At 36.5% G+C, this 24,628-nt stretch overlaps 1 pseudogene; it reads left to right on the top strand.

The window, feature by feature from the left end:
* Positions 1-24,628, top strand: part of LOC137235355 (transmembrane protein 161B-like) — a 100,335-nt pseudogene continuing 75,707 nt past the window's right edge.

The raw sequence follows: 24,628 nt of genomic DNA, 5'->3' as shown, positions 1-24,628 counted from the left end.
ATGGGTGTGGCACCGTCAACTTTTAAAAGAAGGTAATTTAAAAGTTTTGCAAGCTGCAATTTGGCAGTAATTGATGACATCATGATGAAGTGTGGCAGGAACTTTACTCCTATTACTGTAAGCCTGCTAAATAAAAATTTGCAAAATCGGATGACGAACACGCCCACTTTTTAAAAAAAAAATTTTTTAAGTCATATTTTAACAAAAAATTTAATATGTTTACAGTATATAATTAAATTATGTCAACATTCAACTCCAGTAATTATATGGTGCAACAAATTACAAAAATAAAAGAAAATTTTAAAATGGGCTTAGCTCCGCCCTTTTTCATTTAATTTGTCTAGAATACTTTTAATGCCATAAGCAGAAAAAAAATTTACCATCTCTTGTGAAATTTGGTAGGGGCATAGATTCTATGACGATAACTGTTTTCTTTGAAAATTGGCGAAATCGGAAGAAGGAACGCCCAGATTTTATACACAGTCGACCGTCTTTCCTTCCGCTCGGCCGTTAACACGGTAACTTGACCAAAAATCGATATATCTTTACTAAACTTAGTTCACGTACTTATCTGAACTCACTTTATCTTGGTATAAAAAAGAGCTGAAATCCGACTATGACCACGCCCACTTTTTCAATATCGAATATTACGAAAAATTAAAAAATTACATAATTCTATAGCAAATATGAAAAAAGGGATGAAACATGGCAATTGAATTGGTTTATTGACGCAAAATATAGAAAAAACTTTGTAAAATGGGTGTGATGCCTACCATATTAGTAGAAGAAAATAAAAAAGTTCTGTAGTGCGAAATCAAAAGCCCTTGGAATCTTGGAAGGAATACTGTTCGTGGTACTACATATATAAATTAATTATCGGTACCCGACAGATGATGTTCTGGGTCACCCTGGTCCACATTTTGGTCGATATCTCGAAGACGCCTCCACATATACAGCTAATGGGCACTCCCTTTTAAAACCCTCATTAATACCTGGTCCACCTTTATGGCGATATCTCGAAACGCGTCTATAGAACTAAGGCCCACTCCCTTTTAAATAATCATTAACACCTTTCATTTGATACCCATATCGTACAAACGCATTCTAAAGTCACTCCTGGTCCATCTTTTTGGGGATATGTCGAAAAGGCGTCCACCTATAGAACTAAGGCCCACTCCCTTTTAAAATACTCATTAACACCTTTCATTTGACACCCGTACCGTACAAACATATTCTAGAGTCACCCCTGGTCGACCTTTAGGGCGATATCTAGAAAAGGCGTATACCTATAGAACTAAGGCACACTCCCTTTTAAAATACTCATTAACACCTTTCATTTGATACCCATATCGTGCAAACACATTCTAGAGTCACCCCTGGTCTACCTTTATGGCGATATTTCCAAAAGGCGTCCACCTATAGAACTAAGGCACACTCCCTTTTAAAATACTCATTAACACCTTTCAATACACATTTTATTTGATACCAATATCGTACAAACGTATTCTAGAGTCACCCTGGTCCACCTTTATGGCAATATCTCGAAAAAGCGTCCACCTATAGAATTAAGGATCACTCCTTTTTAAAATACTCATTAACAGCTTTCATTTGATACCCATATCGTGCAAACACATTCTAGATTCACCCCTGGTCTACCTTTGTGGCGATATCTCGAAAAGACGTCCACATATAGAACTAAGGCACCCTCCCTTTTAAAATACTCATTAACACCTTTCATTTGATACTCATATCGTACAAACACATTCTAGAGTCACCCCTGGTCCACCTTTACCACTCTGCTCACTTACTTGGTTGTATTTTCATGGTGAAGAATCTATTGGTAAACGTTCCCTGGTTATTGTAGCTTGCTTGTTTATCTGTTAATAGCTATGATTGTGCTGATCATAGAAAAACGTCATTTAGAAATAGACTTCGAGCCTGCGTACAATAGTTTTAATGAAAGTACCTCAAAGTTCCTAACCGCGCATTGCAGTTTGGGCTTACTGGGCGCCCTATTTACATTTCCAGGTCTACGCATGGCGCAAATGCATTGGGATTCACTAAATTATTGTAGTGTACGTAAGATACTACAATTGCTACTAAATTTAAGTTTTATTGTACCTTTTATGCTGATAGTTCTGTGACGGACTTATTTTCCGGTGAGGTATGCCCAGTACGACCAGGGTTTCTATGATTGATGGGAGAACCTATTCATATCGCAAGAAATAAACAGAGACGTTCTGTACAGGTTATGATCTTTATTTAAAAACAAAATGTCATTAATAGCTACTCCTATTCTCTGGCTACTCTTCGCTGTCGCTTTGTTCTGATGGTGCGTTGGCCCCGCTTGGTGCTTTCGACTTCTGCTTACGGCGTGTGTTGGTGTGTTGTATGCTCGTACGTAAGTATGTATATCAAAATTCCAATTAGTAGCGCCGCTTATTTTGGCGACTTACTGCTGATCTCCGTTCACTCAAATTATTATTTATGTTGTATTTATAGTTGAGTGCGTTGGTTGGCCGATGCATTTTTATGTTTTGTGCGTATCCACTTCTCTTCCAAATATTAGTGTATGTTAGTGTGATCCTATATTTAAAATGTATGTGGGCGAAAATGTAAATATTTTGTTTGCGTGCAAAAGTGCGCAAGTCTAATTTGTCATTCAATTTAGCAATGATAAATTAATATACGACAAAATATATATATTTTGGCGCATTATTCTTAAGGGTAAATGTACATTTCGGGTACTTCATAAAAAATGTATAAATGGTAAATTCAAGGCTATAAGTTCAATTATTGTGTTACAAAAATGTATGTTCAAAACGTATATGTAAATATATGTTGTGGGGGTACAAAACCCTCTATTTTGGGGTCCTCACACTCCCCCCTCACCTACCGCAGCTTGGCTTACGGTCACCATGCCGTTGCGCGTGATCCGTACGCGGAAGTAGTGCTCGCCCACACTGCGCCGGAAAGATTTTCGGTTGCGGCGCTCTGGTTCGTCACGGTGTTTTCGTATATCTTCCACCAGCTCCAGGGGTAGTAGGTAACGACGGATCGGTTATTCCAGCAGGCCGGTGTGGTAGTTTGGGCTTCGTTCAGCCAGCGGAATATCTATTTCATGACACTAGCTTTCGTCGTTTACGTTGCTGTCTTTGAGGCTGCCGTTTACCCCGCTGGCCATACGGCTTAATGTTACATTTTCGTCGTTGTTTTCGAGGCTGACGTTGACCTCGCTGGCCTTACGGCATAATATTCTGCTTTCGTCGTTGTGGTTGAGGCTGCCGTTGACCTTGCTGGCCTTACGGCTTAATATTTCGCTGTTGTCGACTTGAGTCGTGGTAGGCATTTCGCCTATCGCCTCCACAATCTTCACCTTGTTCGGGAGTTCCGTCCTCGTGTTGGGGTCGTATATCCGCATTCAGAGGGCGACGTGCCACCTGTATTCGATGAACCCCCGGCCCTGTACCTCTTCGTCGTCTTGGCATATCGATAGTTCGCCCTGCTGTTTTGGTGGTGGTTCGTCGTCGTCTTCGTCCTCGCTCTCTGAGGAAATGGGGATCGGGGTAGGTTCCCGAACAACGGCCCACTCCTCAGGTTGGGAACCATATTCTTCGATGCTAGCGCTCTCATCGCCACTCCTGTCCTTGTACGAGGATGGTGTCATCCGCCTTAGCCGCTTTCTCAGTGGGGCCCACTCATACCCTTCACTTTGGTCGTCGGATGCCTCGGAGTAATTTGGCGGATTCATTTTTAATCGCGTCAAGATACTTTGAGGTTTGGCCGTCCGCGGCCCGATTTATATATAATTTTCTTCCGACGCGTTCGACGGTACTTTTCCTGGCAGCGGGTATCATGCGATCATTCTCACCAATTTAGTTTTTGTGCCTTTCATCAGGATGCTGCTATGTTGTTGCTCGTTGTTGCCCTTCCAGTCGGTGGTGTATGTGATGCCAGTATATACTGTAAATTAAAAACTGGTGGATTTTCTTTAGGGTGTTCCCACCGTATATAGTGGATTTTTAAACATTTTTTAAAAAATTATTATTGGCTTTTAATCTTTAAAATTTATTAAACTATTTTATGAGTTCGATGCCTTATCCAAATAAACCACGCAGTATAAATATTTTATATTCGTATTTTTATTTTATATTCGCTATTCCGACTTCAGTCTGAAGTCATCATCAGGACTGTGAAACAAAACAAAACAAAAACAAAAATCATAACATTTTCAAAAATCACCCATAAAACAAATATCACTTACACAATTGAGTATGTTATACAGACTAACCATATGTGTGAAAATTAAAAATGTTGGAGACAAATAATCATACAAAAATATCAACAATATTTCATAGCACCGTAAATGTGAACAAAATGTTTGCAAAAACAAAAGTACATGGAGTGGCTAAAAGTACGACATACAAGCATACATATATGCATATATCATCTGATTTTCCTATTGTTGTGGGAGAGATCTGCCTACCGCGCATTGTTGTTGCCTTAAAACTAAGTTCCGATACACATGTGCGCAGTGGTCAGTGTTCGCTTTAAAATTCATCCTAGTACTATTAGGGGTGTTCGCCATTTCCAAAGTAAATCTTTTATTATAATTTCTCTCCTCCTGTAAAATAGTTACATTATCGAAGTCTGGATAATGTACCGTATCTTTACAATGGGCTGATAATGCCGTCTTATTTTCTGAATAATTGTTTCTAATTTAATATTAGATTTGTGAGCGGAAATCCTTGTTTTGAGTTTTAATTTTGTTGTCCCCACATATACCTTGTCGCATACGTGGGACCCGTCACCATTACACAGAATTCTATAAACAACGTCGGATTTCTCATGCTTTGGTATTTTATCTTTTGTACTGCTGTATACCTTTCTAAGAGTGTGATTATATGTTGATGCTATTTGGTATTTTCCCCGATTGTAAAGATTTGAGTATTTTATTCGGTTCGTTACGCCCGGCACATGTACTACTGATTTATATATTTTATCTCCCGAAGTTTGTCTAATTTTATCATTGTTCAACCTGATCACGCAATTCACGGGGAGTAACGTATTTATAATAGTTCTATTTTCGTGTTTTGAGTTAAAGTTTATGAGTCTACCTGATGCGGTCGGCTTTTTATACCAGTCAATAAGCAGCTTGTTATTCTTCCTTATAACAAGTGTTTCCAATAATGGTATTTTCCATCCTTTTCTAATTCTATTGTGAATTTTATTGATTTGTTGCAGCTATTAAGATTCTTAAGCATATTTTCCACCTCCTCTGTTTTAACAACCGCAAACAAGTCATCAACGTACTTAGTTAGTAAGCGGGGTTTGCTGGTGGATTCCATTACGAATTTGGATAATAGTTCCTCCATTACTATATCCGCTACGACAGGTGCTGCTGGCGATCCCATGGGCATCCCTGAACGCTGTTCATATATTTTATCATTGTATTTGCAATATTGGTTCTCTTTAATTCAAAACTTGATAATTGTTATAAATAGTTCCTTTGGTATACGTGTATGTTCCTTTATATCATTCCACTTAGAGGAAATTATCTCCAAGGCCAACTCTACTGGAATGCTCGGAAATAAAGAAACCGCATCAAATTACACTAAAGTCTCATCATCATGAATAAATGTATCTTTTATTTTGTTCCTAAACTCAATTGAGTCTTTAACGTTAAACTTGGAGGTGTTTGGAATATTCTTAAGTATGTTTACTACATATTTGCATAAATTGTAGGACGGTGAGTTTATGGACGAGCAAATCGGTCGGAGATGTACCCCTTCTTGATGGATTTTTGGCAAACCATATATTCGTGGAGGGTTTGCACTTTTGCAGACCAGATGATTCTTTTCCCTTAAATCAATTATATTCAGATTGAACATTTTTTGGACTAACTCGTTATTATTTTTTTGGAGTTTGCTAGTAGTATCACGCTTCAAAACTCTATAGGTTGAAATATTATTAACTATTGTTTGCATATTTCTGTGGTATTCAGATTTATCCATCGCTACTGTTTCATTACCCTTATCGGCAGTAAGTATTAAAATATCTTTATTTCTTTCAAGGAACTTTCTTGTGGAATAAAGGGTATTTTGTATAAATTTATCTCGCGCTGACAAGGTATTCTTATTAAGATGATCGTGTATGAAATTTGTAAAATTACTTCTTCCTATTTCCTGTCCCTCCTTATCTTCTAAAGTATGTATAATATTCTCCCCATCTGCAATAAGTTGGAAAAGTGGAAACTCCTAAGGATAAAAGCCACTGAATATCATTTGGTATTTCTAAAGATGTTTTATTTTGAAACCATTCAGGGATCACCCTAATATTTCACTTTTCTCTTTGTTTCCTTACCAGTTCTTCGTACTTTTTAATTTGTGTATTTTTGATACATTCTGCGAGTTTGTTTACTAACATATCCTCTCATCGAAAAAATTGAGTAGAATGATTCAACTGTAGAGATTGAGGAATTTGGGTTCTTAATATATTTACCTCTCTTTCCATTTCTCTGATGAGTTCACGCTTAATATTTATAAGTAAATTTATAAGTTTTCTTTGCACTTTTTCTACAAATGCGGACACTACGTTGCAGAATCTCATGGGTATTTTGTTGTTACTTGTATTATTGGTGATAAGGTAAATTATGTTCTTGGTTATGTTGCGGATAAAGTTCGGAGTTAAGCCGCTTCGTCTGCGTCTCTCCAAAAATGTTGTTGATGTTGTTAGTCTTGTAACTTGCTTTGTAGTATATTGGTAGCGCTTTATGTATTTGTTGGTTGTGACGTTATAGATTTCTTTGATGTTTTTGTACACTTTGAATGTATTGTTTTTCTGACGGTGTGCTCTCCGTTTCAACATTTTTTATAAAATTATTATTGGCCTTTAATCTTTAAAATTTATTAAACTATTTTATGAGCTCGAGGCCTTATCCAAATAAAAAACGCAGTATTCGTATTTTTATTTTATATCCGATATTTCGACTTCAGTCTGAAGTCATCATCAGGACTGTGAAACAAAACAAAACAAAAACAAAAATTATAACATTTTCAAAAATCAACCATAAAACAAATACCACTTACACAATTGAGTATGTTATACAAACTAACCATATGTGCGAAAATTAAAAATATTGGAGACAAATAATCATACAAAAATATAAACAATATTTCAAAGCACCGTAAATGTAAACAAAATGTTTGCAAAAACAAAAGTACATGGAGTGGCTAAAAGTACGACATAGAAGCATACATATGTACATATATCATCTGATTTTCCTATTGTTGTGAGAGAGATCTTCCTACCGCGCATTTTTGTTGCCTTAAAACTAAGTTCCGATGCACATGTGCGCAGTGGTCAGTGTCCGCTTTAAAATTCATCCTAGTACTATTAGGGGTGTTCGCTATATGAATCCTTTCCAAAGTAAATCTTTTATTATAATTTCTCTCCTCCTGTAGAATAGTTACATTATCGAAGTCTGGATATTGCCCCGTATCTTTACAATGGGTTGACAAGGCCGTCTTATTTTCTGAATAATTGTTTCTTAACTTAATATTAGATCTGTGAGCGGAAATCCTTGTTTTGAGTTTTAATTTTGTTGTCCCCACATATACCTTGTCGCATACGTGGGACCCGTCACCATAACACGGAATTCTATAAACAACCTCGGATTTCTCATGCTTTGGTATTTTATCATTTGTACTGCTGTAGACCTTTCTAAGAGTGTTATTATATGTTGATGCTATTTGGTATTTTTCCCGATTGTAAAGATTTGAGTATTTTATTCGGTTCGTTACGCCCGGCACATGTACTACTGATTTATATATTTTATCCCCGAAGATTGTCTAATTTATCATTGTTCAACCTGACCACGGAATTTCTGAGCAATTTGTTGATTATCTTTATGGGGAATTCATTATTTCTCAGAGTTTCTTTGACAATTTCGATATTCTTCTTGTGAAAAATCTTTTCACTTATTGAGAGAACTCTTCTTATGAAGTTACTCGCCGTATTTATAATAGTTCTATTTTCGTGTTTTGAGTTAAATTTTATGAGTCTACCTGATGCGGTCGGCTTTTTATACCAGTCAATAAGCAGCTTGTTATTCTTCCTTATAACAAGTGTTTCCAATAATGATATTTTCCATCCTTTTCTAATTCTATTGTGAATTTTATTGATTTGTTGCAGCTATTAAGATTCTTAAGCATTTTTTCCACCTCCTCTGTTTTAACAACCGCAAACAAGTCATCCACGTACTTAGTTAGAAAGCGGGGTTTGCTGGTGGATTCCATTACGAATTTGGATAATAGTTCCTCCATTACTATATCCGCTACGACAGGTGCTGCTGGCGATCCCATGGGAATCCCTGAACGCTGTTCATATATTTTATCATTGTATTTGCAATATTGGTTCTCTTTAATTCAAAACTTGATAATTGTTATAAATAGTTCCTTTGGTATACGTGTATCTTCTTTTATATCATTCCACTTAGAGGAAATTATCTCCAAGGCCAACTCTACTGGAATGCTCGGAAATAAAGAAACCGCATCAAATTAACCTAAAGTCTCATCATCATGATTAAATGTATTTTTTATGAATTTGGAGCTTTTAGGCCGATTTAATTAAATAAAACAAGTTTATTTTTTTATTTCCGACGTGTTTCAACACATTTTCGTGTCTTCCTCAGGGAATCTATTTATTAGATACGAAAAACATATATGTTACATATACAATAATTGGTATTAATGTTCAATATTAAATCACTTACATTGTTTAAACCAGTGGTTTTTGTCACATTTCTTTAAAAATATAAGTACACATATTAATAACAAACAAATAAGAACAATAACTAAAAATCACACCGACATTTGCTACATTAAAATACCGTCTATTAACATTAAAAACAATATTGCACTTGTCACCTCCAGACATTCTTTGTTATTGACGTCGCATAGGCACAATTAATATTATCAACGTCCTCTTTGAAGTTAATCGTTGTTGGTAGTTTTTGTTGTATGCGCAGTCCCTCTAGTGTCATCCTTCTACGTGTTCTGCTTTCCACATCCAGTATTGTTGCGTTGTCGAAATCAGCTGTGTGTTTCTTTTCCGTAAGGTGTTGGGCCAGTGCTGTGTTGCTTTTGTTGTTTTTTGCATCTAGTTTATGTTCCTTTATTCTCGTTCCTAGTGATCTTTTTGTTGTGCCGATATAAACTTTGTTACATTTCTCTCCTTCTTTACCATGACATCGAATTTCGTAAACTATGTTATGTAGTTGTTCCTTTTCAATTTTGTCCTTTGTTTTTGTATATATGCTTTTTAATGTATGATTAGGTTTGTGCGCATAGCTTGTGTTACTGCTTGGTATGATTTTGTGTAATGTTTTGTCTGTTAGGTGTGGTATGTATGTAACGCTAATGTATGTTTTTTTGGTATTTTCGCTATTTGCTGTATTCAGATTCTTGTGTTTGTTTTTGTTTATTGCTGTTTGTATTAAATTTTCTATTGTATTGACTGGATAACAATTTTTGCGTAATATGTTTATCACTTTCTCTCTGTTGTGATTTATGAACTCCTGGTCGCTCAAGGTGTAAATTTTCGATATAAAATTGATAATGGTGTTCTTCTTTTGCGTCCATGGGTGGTTTGAATGATAGTTAATTAGTCTTGATGATGCTATGGATTTTGTGTACCAGTTAGTTGTTAGTTTGTTATTGGATTTGTATATTTCTATGTCCAGGAATGCCAGTTTGCTGCCCATTTCTTTTTCTATTGTAAATTGTATCTTTGTGTGTTGTCTATTGAATGTTCTTAGAATTTCGTCCACGTCTTTGACCTTAACTACGGCGAATATATCATCTACATATTTCGTTATGTATTTGATATATATGTCGGAAGATTTTAGCTCAGCGATGCTGTCGTCAATAATTTTGTCACGGACAATGTCTGCAATGGTTGGGGATAAAGGATTTCCCATTGGCATTCCGTAAGTTTGCTGATAATAGGTTTCATTGTAAAGGAAGTAGTTATTCTCTCTCAGACAAAATTCAAGTAGTGTTAAAAAGTTTATTTTGTTGATGTTTGTAAAAGTCTTCAAGCTTGACCACTTCTTCATTATTGTGCTTATGGCGAATTGGATCGGTATGTTCGTGGAGAGGGAGACGACGTCCAAAGATATGAGAATTTCATCCTCTTCAATATTTAAATTTTTTATTTTTTCTTTTAGGCTTACGGAATTTTTAATATTCAGCGTTTCAGACACTACGTTTTTTAGAACTTTCCCAACAAATTTGGATAGTTTGGAGCAAGGTACATTGATTGATGATGAGATAGGTCTAAGTGGTGTGTTAATTTTGTGAACTTTTGGCAAGCCATAAAGTCTGGGAGCCGTAGCTGCTGTGCACATCAGATAGCTTTTTTCTTTCAAGGTTATGTTGTTGTTTTTGTAGAGACAGTTTACAATGTTGTTGTTTTTGCGCACTAGATATTGGGTGGGATCATTCCTAATTGTTTTATATGTGGTTTTATCGTTTAACAGGTCTTGCATTTTCTTCTCGTAATCTTCTTTATACATCACCACTGTTTTGTTGCCTTTGTCTGCATTTGTGATAATTATGTTATATTTATGTTGACTAATAAATTTTTGTGTATTCTCGTAGATTTGGAGTATGAATTTATCTTTTGCGTTGTTCTGAATTTTGTTCCTAAAGGTATTAATTTTCTTCGCGAAATTGCATCTAGCCATATCTTTCTCCCTATTGTCTGTTATTGTCTGTATATTTTGCTCAATATCAGCAATTAGATGTAGTGGTGAAAAAGTTTTCCTGGAAACTGGTAGCGCGAATTTGTTACCTAATGATAGTATCCATTTACACTCCGGGGGAATGGTGATTTTAGTATTATTTGTAATCCAATCCTCATTATATCTCAAATCAAATTTTTCAAAATTTCTCTTAATTGAGTTATGTAGTTTTGTCGTGAGGGTACTTTCTGACTTTATTTTTGTATTTTCTAAAAATTGTTGTTGTGTTTCTACAATTGCTTTGTAATCCTTTTCTTCTACTTTTTGGCGAGGACGTTGATAATATTAATTGTGCCTATGCGACGTCAATAACAAAGAATGTCTGGAGGTGACAAGTGCAATATTGTTTTTAATGTTAATAGACGGTATTTTAATGTAGCAAATGTCGGTGTGATTTTTAATTATTGTTCTTATTTGTTTGTTATTAATATGTGTACTTATATTTTTAAAGAAATGTGACAAAAACCACTGGTTTAAACAATGTAAGTGATTTAATATTGAACATTAATACCAATTATTGTATATGTAACATATATGTTTTTCGTATTTAATAAATAGATTCCCTGAGGAAGACACGAAAATGTGTCGAAACGCGTCGGAAATAAAAAAATAAACTTGTTTTATTTAATTAAATCGGCCTAAAAGCTCCAAATTCATATTAAATAGCTAAGCAAATATTTGGCCCAACTCAATCATATAAATGTATTTTTATTTTGTTCCTAAACTCAATTGAGTCTTAACGTTAAACTTGGAGGTGTTTGTAATATTCTTAAGTATGTTTACTACATATTTGCATAAATTGTATGACGGCGAGTTTATGGACGAGCAAATCGGTCGGAGAGGTACCCCTTCTTTATGGATTTTTGGCAAACTATATATTCGTGGAGGGTTTGCACTTTTGCAGACCAGATGATTCTTTTCCCTTAAATCAATTATATTCAGATTGAACATTTTTTGGACTAACTCGTTATTCTTTTCTTGTAGTTTGCTAGTAGGATCACGCTTCAAAACTCTATAGGTTTAAATATTATTAACTATTGTTTGCATTTTTCTGTGGTATTCAGATTTATCCATCGCTACTGTTACATTACCCTTATCGGCAGTAAGTATTAAAATATCTTTATTTCTTTTAAGGAACTTTCTTGTGGAATGAAGGGTATTTTGTATAAATTTATCTCGCGCTGACAAGGTATTCTTATTAAGTTGATCGTGTATGAGCTTTGTAAAATTGCTTCTTCCTATTTCCTGTCCCTCCTTATCTTCTAAAGTAGGTATAATGTTCTCCCCGTCTGCAATAAGTTGGAAAAGTGGAAACTCCTAAGGATAAAAGCCACTGAATAATATTTGGTATTTCTAAAGATGTTTTATTTTGAAACCATTCAGGGATCACCCTAATATTTCACTTTTCTCTTTGTTTCCGTACCAGTTCTTCGTACTTTTTAATTTGTGTATTTTTGATACATTCTGCGAGTTTGTTTACTAACATATCCTCACTTCGAAAAAATTGAGTAGAATGATTCAACTGCAGAGACTGAGTAATTTGGGTTCTTAATATATTTACCTCTCTTTCCATTTCTCTGATGAGTTCACGCTTAATATTTATAACTAAATTTATAAGTTTTCTTTGCACTTTTTCTACAAATGCGGCACTACGCTGCAGAATCTCATGGGTATTTTGTTGTTACTTGTATTATTGGTGATAAGGTAAATTATGTTCTTGGTTATGTTGCGGATAAAGTTCGGAGTTAAGCCGCTTCGTCTGCGTCTCTCCAAAAATGTTGTTGATGTTGTTAGTCTTGTAACTTGCTTTGTAGTATATTGGTAGCGCTTTATGTATTTGTTGGTTGTGACGTTATAGATTTCTTTGATGTTTTTGTACACTTTGAATGTATTGTTTTTCTGACGGTGTGCTCTCCGTTTCAACATTTTTTATAAAATTATTATTGGCCTTTAATCTTTAAAATTTATTAAACTATTTTATGAGCTCGAGGCCTTATCCAAATAAAAAACGCAGTATTCGTATTTTTATTTTATATCCGATATTTCGACTTCAGTCTGAAGTCATCATCAGGACTGTGAAACAAAACAAAACAAAAACAAAAATTATAACATTTTCAAAAATCAACCATAAAACAAATACCACCTACACAATTGAGTATGTTATACAAACTAACCATATGTGCGAAAATTAAAAATATTGGAGACAAATAATCATACAAAAATATAAACAATATTTCAAAGCACCGTAAATGTAAACAAAATGTTTGCAAAAACAAAAGTACATGGAGTGGCTAAAAGTACGACATAGAAGCATACATATGTACATATATCATCTGATTTTCCTATTGTTGTGAGAGAGATCTTCCTACCGCGCATTTTTGTTGCCTTAAAACTAAGTTCCGATGCACATGTGCGCAGTGGTCAGTGTCCGCTTTAAAATTCATCCTAGTACTATTAGGGGTGTTCGCTATATGAATCCTTTCCAAAGTAAATCTTTTATTATAATTTCTCTCCTCCTGTAGAATAGTTACATTATCGAAGTCTGGATATTGCCCCGTATCTTTACAATGGGCTAACAAGGCCATCTTATTTTCTGAATAATTGTTTCTTAACTTAATATTAGACCTGTGAGCGGAAATCCTTGTCTTGAGTTTTAATTTTGTTGTTCCCACATATACCTTGTCGCATACGTGGGACCCGTCACCATAACACGGAATTCTATAAACAACGTCGGATTTCTCATGCTTTGGTATTTTATCATTTGTACTGCTGTAGACCTTTCTAAGAGTGTTATTATATGTTGATGCTATTTGGTATTTTTCCCCATTGTAAAGGTTTGAGTATTTTATTCGGTTCGTTACGCCCGGCACATGTACTACTGATTCATATATTTTATCTCCCGAAGTTTGTCTAATTTTATCATTGTTCAACCTGATCACGGAATTTCTGAGCAATTTGTTGATTATCTTTATGGGGAATTCATTATTTCTCAGAGTTTCTTTGACAATTTCGATATTCTTCTTGTGAAAAATCTTTTCACTTATTGAGAGAACTCTTCTTATGAAGTTACTCGCCGTATTTATAATAGTTCTATTTTCGTGTTTTGAGTTAAATTTTATGAGTCTACCTGATGCGGTCGGCTTTTTATACCAGTCAATAAGCAGCTTGTTATTCTTCCTTATAACAAGTGTTTCCAATAATGATATTTTCCATCCTTTTCTAATTCTATTGTGAATTTTATTGATTTGTTGTAGCTATTAAGATTCTTAAGCATTTTTTCCACCTCCTCTGTTTTAACAACCGCAAACAAGTCATCCACGTACTTAGTTAGTAAGCGGGGTTTGCTGGTGGATTCCATTACGAATTTGGATAATAGTTCCTCCATTACTATATCCGCTACGACAGGTGCTGCTGGCGATCCCATGGGAATCCCTGAACGCTGTTCATATATTTTATCATTGTATTTGCAATATTGGTTCTCTTTAATTCAAAACTTGATAATTGTTATAAATAGTTCCTTTGGTATACGTGTATCTTCTTTTATATCATTCCACTTAGAGGAAATTATCTCCAAGGCCAACTCTACTGGAATGCTCGGAAATAAAGAAACCGCATCAAATTAACCTAAAGTCTCATCATAATGAATAAATGTATTTTTTATGAATTTGGAGCTTTTAGGCCGATTTAATTAAATAAAACAAGTTTATTTTTTTATTTCCGACGTGTTTCGACACATTTTCGTGTCTTCCTCAGGGAATCTATTTATTAGATACGAAAAACATATATGTTACATATACAATAATTGGTATTAATGTTCAATATTAAATCACTTACATTGTTTAAACCAGTGGTTTTTGTCACATTTCTTTAAAAATATAAGTACACATATTAATAACAAACAAATAAGAACAATAACTAAAAATCACACCGACATTTGCTACATTAAAATACCGTCTATTAACATTAAAAACAATATTGCACTTGTCACCTCCAGACATTCTTTGTTATTGACGTCGCATAGGCACAATTAATATTATCAACGTCCTCTTTGAAGTTAATCGTTGTTGGTAGTTTTTGTTGTATGCGCAGTCCCTCTAGTGTCATCCTTCTACGTGTTCTGCTTTCCACATCCAGTATTGTTGCGTTGTCGAAATCAGCTGTGTGTTTCTTTTCCGTAAGGTGTTGGGCCAGTGCTGTGTTGCTTTTGTTGTTTTTTGCATCTAGTTTATGTTCCTTTATTCTCGTTCCTAGTGATCTTTTTGTTGTGCCGATATAAACTTTGTTACATTTCTCTCCTTCTTTACCATGACATCGAATTTCGTAAACTACGTTATGTAGTTGTTCCTTTTCAATTTTGTCCTTTGTTTTTGTATATATGCTTTTTAATGTATGATTAGGTTTGTGCGCATAGCTTGTGTTACTGCTTGGTATGATTTTGTGTAATGTTTTGTCTGTTAGGTGTGGTATGTATGTAACGCTAATGTATGTTTTTTTGGTATTTTCGCTATTTTCTGTATTCAAATTCTTGTGTTTGTTTTTGTTTATTGCTGTTTGTATTAAATTTTCTATTGTATTGACTGGATAACAATTTTTGTGTAATATGTTTATCACTTTCTCTCTGTTGTGATTTATGAACTCCTGGTCGCTCAAGGTGTAAATTTTCGATATAAAATTGATAATGGTGTTCTTCTTTTGCGTCCATGGGTGGTTTGAATGATAGTTAATTAGTCTTGATGATGCTATGGATTTTGTGTACCAGTTAGTTGTTAGTTTGTTATTGGATTTGTATATTTCTATGTCCAGGAATGCCACTTTGCTGCCCATTTCTTTTTCTATTGTAAATTGTATCTTTGTGTGTTGTCTATTGAATGTTCTTAGAATTTCGTCCACGTCTTTGACCTTAACTACTGCGAATATATCATCTACATATTTCGTTATGTATTTGATATATATGTCGGAAGATTTTAGCTCAGCGATGCTGTCGTCAATAATTTTGTCACGGACAATGTCTGCAATGGTTGGGGATAAAGGATTTCCCATTTGCATTCCGTAAGTTTGCTGATAATAGGTTTCATTGTAAAGGAAGTAGTTATTCTCTCTCAGACAAAATTCAAGTAGTGTTAAAAAGTTTATTTTGTTGATGTTTGTAAAAGTCTTCAAGCTTGACCACTTCTTCATTATTGTGCTTATGGCGAATTGGATCGGTATGTTCGTGGAGAGGGAGACGACGTCCAAAGATATGAGAATTTCATCCTCTTCAATATTTAAATTTTTTATTTTTTCTTTTAAGCTTACGGAATTTTTAATATTCAGCGTTTCAGACACTACGTTTTTTAGAACTTTCCCAACAAATTTGGATAGTTTGGAGCAAGGTACATTGATTGATGATGAGATAGGTCTAAGTGGTGTGTTAATTTTGTGAACTTTTGGCAAGCCATAAAGTCTGGGAGCCGTAGCTGCTGTGCACATCAGCTAGCTTTTTTCTTTCAAGGTTATGTTGTTGTTTTTGTAGAGACAGTTTACAATGTTGTTGCTTTTGCGCACTAGATATTGGGTGGGATCATTCCTAATTGTTTTATATGTGGTTTTATCGTTTAACAGGTCTTGCATTTTCTTCTCGTAATCTTCTTTATACATCACCACTGTTTTGTTGCCTTTGTCTGCATTTGTGATAATTATGTTATATTTATGTTGACTAATAAATTTTCGTGTATTCTCGTAGATTTGGAGTATGAATTTATCTTTTGCGTTGTTCTGAATTTTGTTCCTAAAGGTATTAATTTTCTTCGCGAAATTGCATCTAGCCATATCTTTCTCCCTATTGTCTGTTATTGTCTGTATATTTTGCTCAATATCAGCAATTAGATGTAGTGGTGAAAAAGTTTTCCTGGAAACTGGTAGCGCGAATTTGTTACCTAATGATAGTATCCATTTACACTCCGGGGGAATGGTGATTTTAGTATTATTTGTAATCCAATCCTCATTATATCTCAAATCAAATTTTTCAAAATTTCTCTTAATTGAGTTTTGTAGTTTTCTCGTGAGGGTACTTTCTGACTTTATTTTTGTATTTTCTAAAAATTGTTGTTGTGTTTCTACAATTGCTTTGTAATCCTTTTCTTCTACTTTTTGGCGAGGACGTTGATAATATTAATTGTGCCTATGCGACGTCAATAACAAAGAATGTCTGGAGGTGACAAGTGCAATATTGTTTTTAATGTTAATAGACGGTATTTTAATGTAGCAAATGTCGGTGTGATTTTTAATTATTGTTCTTATTTGTTTGTTATTAATATGTGTACTTATATTTTTAAAGAAATGTGACAAAAACCACTGGTTTAAACAATGTAAGTGATTTAATATTGAACATTAATACCAATTATTGTATATGTAACATATATGTTTTTCGTATTTAATAAATAGATTCCCTGAGGAAGACACGAAAATGTGTCGAAACGCGTCGGAAATAAAAAAATAAACTTGTTTTATTTAATTAAATCGGCCTAAAAGCTCCAAATTCATATTAAATAGCTAAGCAAATATTTGGCCCAACTCAATCATATAAATGTATTTTTATTTTGTTCTTAAACTCAATTGAGTCTTAACGTTAAACTTGGAGGTGTTTGTAATATTCTTAAGTATGTTTACTACATATTTGCATAAATTGTATGACGGCGAGTTTATGGACGAGCAAATCGGTCGGAGAGGTACCCCTTCTTTATGGATTTTTGGCAAACTATATATTCGTGGAGGGTTTGCACTTTTGCAGACCAGATGATTCTTTTCCCTTAAATCAATTATATTCAGATTGAACATTTTTTGGACTAACTCGTTATTCTTTTCTTGTAGTTTGCTAGTAGGATCACGCTTCAAAACTCTATAGGTTTAAATATTATTAACTATTGTTTGCATTTTTCTGTGGTATTCAGATTTATCCATCGCTACTGTTACATTACCCTTATCGGCAGTAAGTATTAAAATATCTTTATTTCTTTTAAGGAACTTTCTTGTGGAATGAAGGGTATTTTGTATAAATTTATCTCGCGCTGACAAGGTATTCTTATTAAGTTGATCGTGTATGAGCTTTGTAAAATTGCTTCTTCCTATTTCCTGTCCCTCCTTATCTTCTAAAGTAGGTATAATGTTCTCCCCGTCTGCAATAAGTTGGAAAAGTGGAAACTCCTAAGGATAAAAGCCACTGAATAATATTTGGTATTTCTAAAGATGTTTTATTTTGAAACCATTCAGGGATCACCCTAATATTTCACTTTTCTCTTTGTTTCCGTACCAGTTCTTCGTACTTTTTAATTTGTGTATTTTTGATACATTCTGCGAGTTTGTTTACTAACATATCCTCACTTCGAAAAAATTGAGTAGAATGATTCAACTGCAGAGACTGAGTAATTTGGGTTCTTAATATATTTACCTCTCTTTCCATTTCTCTGATGAGTTCACGCTTAATATTTATAACTAAATTTATAAGTTTTCTTTGCACTTTTTCTACAAATGCGGCACTACGCTGCAGAATCTCATGGGTATTTTGTTGTTACTTGTATTATTGGTGATAAGGTAAATTATGTTCTTGGTTATGTTGCGGATAAAGTTCGGAGTTAAGCCGCTTCGTCTGCGTCTCTCCAAAAATGTTGTTGATGTTGTTAGTCTTGTAACTTGCTTTGTAGTATATTGGTAGCGCTTTATGTATTTGTTGGTTGTGACGTTATAGATTTCTTTGATGTTTTTGTACACTTTGAATGTATTGTTTTTCTGACGGTGTGCTCTCCGTTTCAACATTTTTTATAAAATTATTATTGGACTTTAATCTTTAAAAATTTTTAAACTATTTTATGAGCTCTAGGCCTTATCCAAAAAAAAAAAAAACAGTATTCGTATTTTTATTTTATATCCGATATTTCGACTTCAGTCTGAAGTCATCATCAGGACTGTGAAACAAAACAAAACAAAAACAAAGATTATAACATTTTCAAAAATCAACCATAAAAGAAATACCACTTACACAATTGAGTATGTAATACAAACTAACCATATGTGCGAAAATTAAAAATATTGGAGACAAATAATCATACAAAAATATAAACAATATTTCAAAGCACCGTAAATGTAAACAAAATGTTTGCAAAAACAAAAGTACATGGAGTGGCTAAAAGTACGACATACAAGCATACATATGTACATATATCATCTGATTTGCCTATTGTTGTGAGAGAGATCTTCCTACCGCGCATTGTTGTTGCCTTAAAACTAAGTTCCTATGCACATGTGCGCAGTGGTCAGTGTCCGCTTTAAAATTCATCCTAGTACTATTAGGGGTGTTCGCTATATGAATCCTTTCCAAAATAAATCTTTTATTTTAATTTCTCTCCTCCTGTAAAATAGTTACATTATCGAAGTCTGGATAATGCCCCGTATCTTTACAACGGGCTAACAAGGCCGTCTTATTTTCTGAATAATTGTTTCTTAACTTAATATTAGACCTGTGAGCGGAAATCCTTGTCTTGAGTTTTAATTTTGTTGTCCCCACATATACCTTCTCGCATACGTGGGACCCGTCACCATTACACGGAATTCTATAAACATCGTCGGATTTCTCATGCTTTGGTATTTTATCTTTTGTACTGCTGTAGACCTTTCTAAGAGTGTGATTATATGTTGATGCTATTTGGTATTTTTCCCGATTGTAAAGATTTGAGTATTTTATTCGGTTCGTTACGCCCGGCACATGTACTACTGATTTATATATTTTATCTCCCGAAATTTGTCTAATTTTATCTGATATAACTCTGAGAAATAATGAATTCCCCATAAAGATAATCAACAAATTGCTCAGGAATTCCGTGGTCAGGTTGAACAATGATAAATTAGACAATCTTCGGGGATAAAATATATAAATCAGTAGTACATGTGCCGGGCGTAACGAACCGAATAAAATACTCAAATCTTTACAATCGGGAAAAATACCAAATAGCATCAGCATATAATCACACTCTTAGAAAGGTCTACAGCAGTACAGAAGATAAAATACCAAAGCATGAGAAATCCGAGGTTGTTTATAGAATTCTGTGTAATGGTGACGGGTCCCACGTATGCGACAAGATATAGGTGGGGACAACAAAATTAAAACTCAAAACAAGGATTTCCGCTCACAGATCTAATATTAAATTAAGAAACAATTATTCAGAAAATAAGACGGCCTTGTCAACCCATTGTAAAGATACGGGGCATTATCCAGACTTCAATAATGTAACTATTTTACAGGAGGAGAGAAATTATAATAAAAGATTTACTTTGGAAATGCTTCATATAGCGAACACCCCTAATAGTACTAGGCTGAATTTTAAAGCGGACACTGACCACTGCGCACATGTGTATCGGAACTTAGTTTTAATGCAACAACAATGCGCGGTAGGAATATCTCTCCCACAACAATAGGAAAATCAGATGATATATGTATATATGTATGCTTGTATGTCGTACTTTTAGCCACTCCATGTACTTTTGTTTTTGCAAACATTTTGTTTACATTTACGGTGCTTTGAAATATTGTTTATATTTTTGTATGATTGTCTCCAACATTTTTAATTTTCGCACATATGGTTAGTCTGTATAACATACTCAATTGTGTAAGTGATATTTGTTTTGTGGTTGTTTTTGTTTTGTTTTGTTTCACAGTCCTGATGGTGGATTTTTAAAGAAATGTGGTATATCATGAGCCTAGTTAAAGAGTATATTTAGGTGATTATGCAATTGTGGTTAGAGTTTTACCGGGCTTTTAGTGGTTGATCCGATGTCAGGGTACTTCTTGAAATGAAATTTCTTCGTGTAAGATTTGACATTGGTCCGATTGGGCGTGTAAGTTATTACCGGTTTGATTCGGGTTTGAAGTAGAATCTTACAAAATAGTCCGTTAGTTGTCTCTAGGTGTGTGCCCATTCAAGGCCTTTATAGCGAACTGCCTCCCTAGGTGTAACCTTGTTCCATGTATCGACCCTCTGGCGATCTGTACCTGGGTTCCTCCAGCGACCTGTACCTGATTTTTTTGAAATGTTCATACGTTATTTTCCGTAATGCTTTGCACTTGACCGTCTCTGTATGCTACCAGCTGATGGGTTGTACTTTGGTCCTCTTCGCGTTGTCTCTCGGTCTCTTCGCTGACTCGTGTGAGCGTACCACAGATGGCTACCTCGCTATTCTCTCTCTGTTGTTGTACCTCGGAAATATTGTTTGCTATTCAATTGGACGATGTTGACGGGATTTGATCTCCACTAGCGTTCTTCTTGTTGCTCTGTTCATGCCTTTACTTCCTGGATTCGTTGTTGTCGGCGGCGTCGGTTGCGTGGTACGCTTTCAACTCACTTAATTGGGCTGTCCTCCTCCTTCCTCTGAAAGCTTTGTCTAGCTCCACGATGACTGGTGATACAAAGTTCGTTAACCGGTGAGGTCCACTGTACCTGAGCGCTAGTTTCGCTGCAAAGTTATCCACTGCTTTTGACAGCTGATGCTCCTTTACCAGCACTAGGTCGCCTATATCCGGCCGCCATTGTCTCCTGATGCTCGCTCCTGCTTCTCTCGTACCATCTCGAAAATATGCTTCATGTTCATCGATTTCTCCCCTGGATTAGCTACTCTCTCACCTGTACCGAATGTATGCTGTTCGTACAGGCTTTTGGGAATCCTGGGTTCTCTGCCTTGTACTGCATATTATGGACTGTACCCGGTGGATTCACATACGCTTGTGTTTAATGCGAGTGTTATCTCTGATATCAGCTCGTCCATGTTCTCTGCTCATTCCCTGAAAACTGTGCTATCACCCTCTTGATGTTGCGGTTCGCTCCCTCTGTCGGGTTCTCCTGCGGTGTGTATGATGCTGTTAGCTGGTGTTTTACGCCAAGCTCCTCCAAATACTTCTTGAAACGTTTGCCCACGAACTGCGCTTCGTTGTCTGTGATTAATACTTTGCCAAATCGTGCCAAAATTCTTTTTTTAAATCCTCGTATTACGCTCTCTGTTATTGCCTTTCTAATCGCCATTATCTCCACCCATTTTGAAAATCTGCCAACGAAAACTAATGCCATTGTATTACCATGTATCGGGCGTGGCATTAGACAAAGAAAGTCTGCGCACACTGTTGCCCACGGTTCTTCTGGAATTTTAATTAGCACGTTACCCGCCGCGTGTTGTTGACTAGTTTTGTATAGCTGACATCCATGACATTGCTGTACGTACTTCCTTACGTCTCTGAACATTCCGGGCCAGTAATATCTCGTCGTCGCTCGTGCAATAGATTCTCGAACGCCCATGTGTCTGCGCTTGGTGTGTCATGAATTTCCGCCAGCACTCTACGTCTCTGTGGGGTTGGTACACATAGATTCCACGGTACTGCGTCTTCACCATCAACTTGACTCTCTATTCTCCTGTATAGCTTTCCGTCCTCGATCACATAGTCTTATCCAGAGCCTTTCTTACCTCTGCCGTCTTCGCTTTTAGCCAATTGCACTCGTCTTTCCCTTGCTCTACCGTCAACGTACCCAGCTGCTCGTCCATCGACTGTCTCGAAAGTGCATCTGTCACCAAGTTTAACTTTCCCTTTGGATTCTTCGGGTGATACCTTTGTTTTATGGGGCGGTTGTCTCTCATCACTATCTTGTGCGTGACCACGTTGGATAGCCCTGCCATATCCTCGAACATCTGTAATTCTTTGCTGAGAAATTTACTCACCTATTCGTCTGTATTCGCAACTCTTGGGCTGTTACCTTCGTGACTACTTTTGACCATTGTTATACATGTAACCGCTTCCTCTTCCTGATCATCTGTTCTCAAGTTTAGTGTTTGCTCTCCGCATCTCAACTCCATGTTCACCTTCGCCAGGTAATCTGTTCCAATGACAACTTCGTCGACTAGTCCTGGTAGGATTAGCATTTCATTTCGCTGCACTTGGTTACCCATTCTCACTTCTGCATCTACCGCTTCTACGATCGCTTTAGGTCTGCCATCTCCCAATATTACTCGCGTTTCTATAGTTTTGAATACACCTGTATGCAGCCTCCTTGCCATCGTTCCACTTACAAGACTTCGCGTCGCTCCTGTGTCGACTGCAGCTACCACCTCCCCGCCATTCACCATGATGCTTGCCAATATCCGGCCCTTTGTCTGTCAAAATGCGTTTAGTTTTTCCAGTGATTGCATTTGGGAAGGCCCCACTCCTCGGTGCCAATGAGGTCTCTAGCCGTTTCCCAGCGTTCGTCTACAACAGTTTCGTGTGAGCGTGCCTACCTTTGCCGCATATCCGGCAGAATTCAATGCGAGCACTAGGGCAACCGTATGCGACATGGCCGTCTCCTCCCCATCGTCTGCACGCCGTACCTGTATCGATGTATCTGGTGTTGGGTCCGACTTCTGGGATGGTTGTACCTCTGCCTGGTGTTCTCGCTCTTCCGCCTGTATGTATTGTTAACGTTCTTCTTGGCGCCGTGGTACAAATGGCCTTGCCGTTGGTCGCATCGGATCTCTGTCAGGGGTGATATTTTCGTAATCTTCTAGTAAACTTACCAATCCTTCCAGTCTGCTGATCTCGCCCCTTTTAACAGCTGGATTTCTCTGCGGGAGTTCCTGTATATGCGGTTTAGCTTTTGGTATTTGGTGTAGGCGGTATGTTGTTGTTGTTGTTGTAGCAGTGTTCGCCCCACCTGACAGCCGCGACCGAACACAAATTGTCATCAATATCCTCTGACGCGGGTCCAAGGAAACTTGCTGTTTCAACAGGGGTGGACCATAATGAAAGGGGTGTTAGAGGCGTTGGTTCCACATTACAATTAAAGAGATGGTTGGTGTCATGTGGGGACACATTGCAAGCGGGGCATACATTTTGTATGTCGGGGTTCATTCTGGATAGGTACAGGTTACAGTATCCAGAACGAAGTTAAGCAAGGGTGACACGCGTTTCCCTGGGGAGTATGCGTTCCTCTTCCGCAAGTTTTGGGTACTTTTCTTTTGAATACTGGATTCACCGGGCAATTCCTGAAATAAAGGTCCGACGCCTGTTTGTGGAGTTCACCAAGGACCTGCTTGTATTTTTTTGCTTCATGCAGCTGGGTTCTCAGGTGCCGTATGTCCTGAAAATGCTTACGGAAATGACTCCTTAAGCCCCCTAGGCGGTGTTGGCTCATCAACCACATGTCTGTTTGGATGCCCAGGTTTCTGGGTATTCAACAGGAACTGTTTGGTTAGCATCTCATTTCTCTCCCTGATGGGGAGTATTCTCGCCTCATTATGTAGATGGTGTTCTGGGGACATAAAAAAACAGCCAGGGGGATTCTGAGAGTAGTATTTTGGCAGGCCTATGGGTGACGCGTAGCACGTAAACGGCTGGCCAATTGCTTTGTATGTAGTAATGAGCGTTTCTTTATCTTTTCCCCAGGTACTGCCAGCAAGGGATTTGAGGATTTTATTACGGCTCTGGATTTTCACGTCACACCCAAGATTTTGGGATGTAGGACAGTCGGTAGCGTAGTGCCTTCGGCGTGGATGTTCAAAACGGTCGACATTTGGGACGTCCATGTTGTAAATAAGGGCGCGGAAGATTTAGTCGGTGATAATGCCAGGTTTCGCGAGGCGAAAAAACTGGCGAGATAAAGGAGGTAGCCGTTTATTCTTTTGCAGAGCTCATCGATCTGTGGGCCTGGGCCTGTGGCCATTATTGTGCAGTCATCGGCGTATGAAATGATAGTTACTCCTTCTGGTGGTGAAGTTAGCTTATATATGTAGAAATTAAACAGAAGTGGAGATAGGACACCACCCTGTGGCACCCCT

The sequence above is a fragment of the Eurosta solidaginis genome, chromosome X (assembly GCF_040869045.1).
Source record: "Eurosta solidaginis isolate ZX-2024a chromosome X, ASM4086904v1, whole genome shotgun sequence".
NCBI lineage: Eukaryota > Metazoa > Arthropoda > Insecta > Diptera > Tephritidae > Eurosta > Eurosta solidaginis.
This window is presented reverse-complemented; position numbering and strand designations above follow the sequence as displayed.